This window comes from Scyliorhinus torazame, chromosome 24 (genome assembly GCF_047496885.1).
Source record: "Scyliorhinus torazame isolate Kashiwa2021f chromosome 24, sScyTor2.1, whole genome shotgun sequence".
NCBI lineage: Eukaryota > Metazoa > Chordata > Chondrichthyes > Carcharhiniformes > Scyliorhinidae > Scyliorhinus > Scyliorhinus torazame.
This window is the reverse complement of record NC_092730.1, coordinates 22,117,713-22,124,782: the sequence shown is the minus strand read 5'-3', so window position 1 is coordinate 22,124,782 and position 7,070 is coordinate 22,117,713. Positions and strand designations below refer to the sequence as shown.

General features: G+C 56.4%; 1 long non-coding RNA gene across 1 annotated transcript; it reads left to right on the top strand.

Moving 5' to 3' along the window:
- Positions 1–296: 296 nt before the first annotated feature.
- LOC140399961 (uncharacterized) lies at positions 297–1,415 on the top strand. Its single transcript, XR_011937930.1, has 3 exons — positions 297–375; positions 414–488; positions 1,337–1,415. It is a non-coding gene; the product is annotated as an uncharacterized lncRNA (long non-coding RNA).
- Positions 1,416–7,070: the final 5,655 nt, after the last annotated feature.

Below are 7,070 nucleotides of genomic sequence, written 5' to 3'. Positions count from 1 at the left end.
AGGGAGATGGCTCTGTTATTACGGATTTTTTTGTCTTTGTCCGGGTTTTTCTGTTCAAAAGTGTTAAAATTACAAATGCCTCAATAAAATATTTTCTAAAACAGATAGGGAGGGTTGTCGGGGCTGGAGGAGGTTACAGAGATAGGGAGGGTGTAGGGGGCTGGAGGAGGTTACAGAGATAGGGAGGGTTGTAGGGGCTGGATGAGGTTACAGAGATAGGGAGGTTTGTGGGGGCTGGGGAGGGATGTCGGGGCTGGAGGAGGTGACAGTGATAGGGAGGGGTATAGGGGGCTGGAGGAGGTTACAGAGATAGGGAGGGTTGTAGGGGGCTGGAGGAGGTTACAGAGATAGGGGGGGTTGTAGTGGCTGGAGGAGGTTACAGAGATAGGGAGGGTTGTAGGGGGCTGGAGGAGGTTACAGAGATAGGGAGGGTAGTGGGGGCTGGAGGAGGTTACACTGATAGGGAGGGATTGTAGGGGCTGGAGGAGGTTACAGAGATAGGGAGGGGTGTAGGGGCTGGAGGAGGTTACAGAGATAGGGAGGGTTGTCAGGGCTGGAGGTTACAGAGATAGGGAGGGTTGTAGGGGCTGGAGGAGGTTACAGAGATAGGGAGGGTTTGTCGGGGCTGGATGAGGTTACAGAGATAGGGAGGTTTGTGGGGGCTGGAGGTTACAGAGATAGGGAGGTTGTAGGGGCTGGAGGTTACAGAGATAGGGAGGGTTGTAGGGGCTGGATGAGGTTACAGAGATAGGGAGGGTTGTCGGGGCTGGATGAGTTTACAGAGATAGGGAGGGTTGAAGGGGTTGGAGGAGGTTACAGGGATAGGGAGGGTTATCGGGGTTGGAGGAGGTTACAGGGAGAGGGAGGGTTGTAGGGGGCTGGAGGAGGTTACAGACATAGGTAGGGTTGTAGGGGGCTGGAGGAGGTTACAGAGATAGGGAGGGTTGTAGTGGCTGGAGGAGGTTACAGAGATAGGGAGGGTTGTAGGGGGCTGGAGGAGGTTACAGAGATAGGAGGGTTGTAGGGGGCTGGAGGAGGTTACAGACATAGGTAGGGTTGTAGGGGGCTGGAGGAGGTTACAGACATAGGTAGGGTTGTAGGGGGCTGGAGGAGGTTACAGAGATAGGGAGGGTTGTAGTGGCTGGAGGAGGGTACAGAGATAGGGAGGGTAGTGGGGGCTGGAGGAGGTTGCACTGATAGGGAGGGATTGTAGGGGCTGGAGGAGATTATAGAGATAGGGAGGGTTGTCGGGGCTGGAGGAGGTTACAGAGATAGGGAGGGTGTAGGGGGCTGGAGGAGGTTACAGAGATAGGGAGGGTTGTAGGGGCTGGATGAGGTTACAGAGATAGGGAGGTTTGTGGGGGCTGGAGGTTACAGAGATAGGGAGGGTTGTAGGGGCTGGAGGTTACAGAGATAGGGAGGGTTGTCGGGGCTGGATGAGGTTACAGAGATAGGGAGGGTTGAAGGGGTTGGAGGAGGTTACAGAGATAGGGAGAGTAGTGGGGGCTGGAGGAGGTTACAGAGATAGGGAATGTTGTAGGGCTGGAGGTTACAGAGATAGGGAGGGTTGTCGGGGCTGGAGGAGGTTACAGAGATAGGGAGGGTTGTAGGGCCTGGAGGAGGTTACAGAGATAGGGTGGGTTGTAGGGCTGGAGGTTACAGAGATAGGGAGGGTTGTCGGGGCTGGATGAGGTTACAGAGATAGGGAGGGTTGAAGGGGTTGGAGGAGGTTTCAGAGATAGGGAGGGTAGTGGGGGCTGGAGGAGGTTACAGAGATAGGGAGGGTTGTAGGGGCTGGAGGTTACAGAGATAGGGAGGGTTGTCGGGGCTGGATGAGGTTACAAGAATAGGGAGTGGGTGTCGGGGCTGGAGGAGGTTACAGAGATAGGGAGGGTTGTAGGGCCTGGAGGAGGTTACAGAGATAGGGAGGGTAGTGGGGGCTGGAGGAGGTTACAGAGATAGGGAGGGGGTGTCGGGGCTGGAGGAGGTTACAGAGATAGGGAGGGTTGTAGGGGGCTGGAGGAGGTTACAGACATAGGTAGGGTTGTAGGGGGCTGGAGGAGGTTACAGAGATAGGGAGGGGTTGTAGTGGCTGGAGGAGGTTACAGAGATAGGGAGGGTAGTGGGGGCTGGAGGAGGTTACACTGATAGGGAGGGATTGTAGGGGCTGGAGGAGATTATAGAGATAGGGAGGTTTGTGGGGGCTGGAGGTTACAGAGATAGGGAGGGTTGTAGGGGCTGGAGGTTACAGAGGTAGGGAGGGTTGTAGGGGCTGGATGAGGTTACAGAGATAGGGAGGGTTGTCGGGGCTGGATGAGGTTACAGAGATAGGGAGGGTTGTCGGGCTGGATGAGGTTACAGAGATAGGGAGGGTTGAAGGGGTTGGAGGAGGTTACAGAGATAGGGAGAGTAGTGGGGGCTGGAGGAGGTTACAGAGATAGGGAGGGTTGTAGGGGGCTGGAGGAGGTTACAGAGATAGGGAGGGTTGTAGTGGCTGGAGGAGGTTACAGAGATAGGGAGGGTTGTAGGGGGCTGGAGGAGGTTACAGAGATAGGGAGGGTTGTAGGGGCTGGAGGAGGTTACAGACATAGGTAGGGTTGTAGTGGCTGGAGGAGGTTACAGAGATAGGGAGGGTTGTCGGGGCTGGAGGAGGTTACAGAGATAGGGAGGGTTGTAGGGGGCTGGAGGAGGTTACAGACATAGGTAGGGTTGTAGGGGCTGGAGGAGGTTACAGAGATAGGGAGGGTTGTAGTGGCTGGAGGAGGGTACAGAGATAGGGAGGGTAGTGGGGGCTGGAGGAGGTTGCACTGATAGGGAGGGATTGTAGGGGCTGGAGGAGATTATAGAGATAGGAGGGTTGTCGGGGCTGGAGGAGGTTACAGAGATAGGGAGGGTGTAGGGGGCTGGAGGAGGTTACAGAGATAGGGAGGTTTGTGGGGCTGGAGGTTACAGAGATAGGGAGGGTTGCAGGGGCTGGAGGTTACAGAGATAGGGAGGGTTGTCGGGGCTGGATGAGGTTACAGAGATAGGGAGGGTTGAAGGGGTTGGAGGAGGTTACAGAGATAGGGAGAGTAGTGGGGGCTGGAGGAGGTTACAGAGATAGGGAATGTTGTAGGGGCTGGAGGTTACAGAGATAGGGAGGGTTGTCGGGGCTGGAGGTTACAGAGATAGGGAGGTTTGTGGGGGCTGGAGGTTACAGAGATAGGGAGGGTTGTAGGGGCTGGAGGTTACAGAGATAGGGAGGGTTGTCGGGGCTGGATGAGGTTACAGAGATAGGGAGGGTTGAAGGGGTTGGAGGAGGTTACAGAGATAGGGAGAGTAGTGGGGGCTGGAGGAGGTTACAGAGATAGGGAATGTTGTAGGGGCTGGAGGTTACAGAGATAGGGAGGGTTGTCGGGGCTGGAGGAGGTTACAGAGATAGGGAGGGTTGTAGGGCCTGGAGGAGGTTACAGAGATAGGGTGGGTTGTAGGGGCTGGAGGTTACAGAGATAGGGAGGGTTGTCGGGGCTGGATGAGGTTACAGAGATAGGGAGGGTTGAAGGGGTTGGAGGAGGTTTCAGAGATAGGGAGGGTAGTGGGGGCTGGAGGAGGTTACAGAGATAGGGAGGGTTGTAGGGGCTGGAGGTTACAGAGATAGGGAGGGTTGTCGGGGCTGGATGAGGTTACAAGAATAGGGAGTGGGTGTCGGGGCTGGAGGAGGTTACAGAGATAGGGAGGGTTGTAGGGCCTGGAGGAGGTTACAGAGATAGGGAGGGTAGTGGGGGCTGGAGGAGGTTACAGAGATAGGGAGGGGGTGTCGGGGCTGGAGGAGGTTACAGAGATAGGGAGGGTTGCAGGGGGCTGGAGGAGGTTACAGACATAGGTAGGGTTGTAGGGGGCTGGAGGAGGTTACAGAGATAGGGAGGGTTGTAGTGGCTGGAGGAGGTTACAGAGATAGGGAGGGTAGTGGGGGCTGGAGGAGGTTACACTGATAGGGAGGGATTGTAGGGGCTGGAGGAGATTATAGAGATAGGGAGGTTTGTGGGGGCTGGAGGTTACAGAGATAGGGAGGGTTGTAGGGGCTGGAGGTTACAGAGGTAGGGAGGGTTGTAGGGGCTGGATGAGGTTACAGAGATAGGGAGGGTTGTCGGGGCTGGATGAGGTTACAGAGATAGGGAGGGTTGTCGGGGCTGGATGAGGTTACAGAGATAGGGAGGGTTGAAGGGGTTGGAGGAGGTTACAGAGATAGGGAGAGTAGTGGGGGCTGGAGGAGGTTACAGAGATAGGGAGGGTTGTAGGGGCTGGAGGTTACAGAGATAGGGAGGGTTGTCGGGGCTGGAGGAGGTTACAGAGATAGGGAGGGTTGTAGGGCCTGGAGGAGGTTACAGAGATAGGGAGGGTTGTAGGGGCTGGAGGTTACAGAGATAGGGAGGGTTGTCGGGGCTGGATGAGGTTACAGAGATAGGGAGGGTTGAAGGGGTTGGAGGAGGTTTCAGAGATAGGGAGGGTAGTGGGGGCTGGAGGAGGTTACAGAGATAGGGAGGGTTGTAGGGGCTGGAGGTTACAGAGATAGGGAGGGTTGTCGGGGCTGGATGAGGTTACAAGAATAGGGAGTGGGTGTCGGGGCTGGAGGAGGTTACAGAGATAGGGAGGGTTGTAGGGCCTGGAGGAGGTTACAGAGATAGGGAGGGTAGTGGGGGCTGGAGGAGGTTACAGAGATAGGGAAGGTAGTGGGGGCTGGAGGAGGTTACAGAGATAGGGAGGGTAGTGGGGGCTGGAGGAGGTTACAGAGATAGGGAGGGTAGTGGGGGCTGGAGGAGGTTACAGAGATAGGGAGGGTTGTCGGGGCTGGAGAAGGTTACAGAGATAGGGAGGGTTGTAGGGGCTGGAGGAGGTTACAGAGATAGGGAGGGTTGTCGGGGCTGGAGGAGGTTACAGAGATAGGGAGGGTTGTAGGGGCTGGAGGAGGTTACAGAGATAGGGAGGGTTGTAGGGGCTGGAGGAGGTTACAGAGATAGGGAGGGTTGTCGGGGCTGGAGAAGGTTACAGAGATAGGGAGGGTTGTAGGGGCTGGAGGAGGTTACAGAGATAGGGAGGGTTGTCGGGGCTGGAGGAGGTTACAGAGATAGGGAGGGTAGTGGGGGCTGGAGGAGGTTACAGAGATAGGGAGGGTTGTCGGGGCTGGAGGAGGTTACAGAGATAGGGAGGGTTGTAGGGGGCTGGAGGAGGTTACAGAGATAGGGAGGGTTGTAGTGGCTGGAGGAGGGTACAGAGATAGGGAGGGTAGTGGGGGCTGGAGGAGGTTGCACTGATAGGGAGGGATTGTAGGGGCTGGAGGAGATTATAGAGATAGGGAGGGTTGTCGGGGCTGGAGGAGGTTACAGAGATAGGGAGGGTGTAGGGGGCTGGAGGAGGTTACAGAGATAGGGAGGGTTGTAGGGGCTGGATGAGGTTACAGAGATAGGGAGGTTTGTGGGGGCTGGAGGTTACAGAGATAGGGAGGGTTGTAGGGGCTGGAGGTTACAGAGATAGGGAGGGTTGTCGGGGCTGGATGAGGTTACAGAGATAGGGAGGGTTGAAGGGGTTGGAGGAGGTTACAGAGATAGGGAGAGTAGTGGGGGCTGGAGGAGGTTACAGAGATAGGGAATGTTGTAGGGGCTGGAGGTTACAGAGATAGGGAGGGTTGTCGGGGCTGGAGGAGGTTACAGAGATAGGGAGGGTTGTAGGGCCTGGAGGAGGTTACAGAGATAGGGTGGGTTGTAGGGGCTGGAGGTTACAGAGATAGGGAGGGTTGTCGGGGCTGGATGAGGTTACAGAGATAGGGAGGGTTGAAGGGGTTGGAGGAGGTTTCAGAGATAGGGAGGGTAGTGGGGGCTGGAGGAGGTTACAGAGATAGGGAGGGTTGTAGGGGCTGGAGGTTACAGAGATAGGGAGGGTTGTCGGGGCTGGATGAGGTTACAAGAATAGGGAGTGGGTGTCGGGGCTGGAGGAGGTTACAGAGATAGGGAGGGTTGTAGGGCCTGGAGGAGGTTACAGAGATAGGGAGGGTAGTGGGGGCTGGAGGAGGTTACAGAGATAGGGAGGGGGTGTCGGGGCTGGAGGAGGTTACAGAGATAGGGAGGGTTGCAGGGGGCTGGAGGAGGTTACAGACATAGGTAGGGTTGTAGGGGGCTGGAGGAGGTTACAGAGATAGGGAGGGTTGTAGTGGCTGGAGGAGGTTACAGAGATAGGGAGGGTAGTGGGGGCTGGAGGAGGTTACACTGATAGGGAGGGATTGTAGGGGCTGGAGGAGATTATAGAGATAGGGAGGTTTGTGGGGGCTGGAGGTTACAGAGATAGGGAGGGTTGTAGGGGCTGGAGGTTACAGAGGTAGGGAGGGTTGTAGGGGCTGGATGAGGTTACAGAGATAGGGAGGGTTGTCGGGGCTGGATGAGGTTACAGAGATAGGGAGGGTTGTCGGGGCTGGATGAGGTTACAGAGATAGGGAGGGTTGAAGGGGTTGGAGGAGGTTACAGAGATAGGGAGAGTAGTGGGGGCTGGAGGAGGTTACAGAGATAGGGAGGGTTGTAGGGGCTGGAGGTTACAGAGATAGGGAGGGTTGTCGGGGCTGGAGGAGGTTACAGAGATAGGGAGGGTTGTAGGGCCTGGAGGAGGTTACAGAGATAGGGAGGGTTGTAGGGGCTGGAGGTTACAGAGATAGGGAGGGTTGTCGGGGCTGGATGAGGTTACAGAGATAGGGAGGGTTGAAGGGGTTGGAGGAGGTTTCAGAGATAGGGAGGGTAGTGGGGGCTGGAGGAGGTTACAGAGATAGGGAGGGTTGTAGGGGCTGGAGGTTACAGAGATAGGGAGGGTTGTCGGGGCTGGATGAGGTTACAAGAATAGGGAGTGGGTGTCGGGGCTGGAGGAGGTTACAGAGATAGGGAGGGTTGTAGGGCCTGGAGGAGGTTACAGAGATAGGGAGGGTAGTGGGGGCTGGAGGAGGTTACAGAGATAGGGAAGGTAGTGGGGGCTGGAGGAGGTTACAGAGATAGGGAGGGTAGTGGGGGCTGGAGGAGGTTACAGAGATAGGGAGGGTAGTGGGGGCTGGAGGA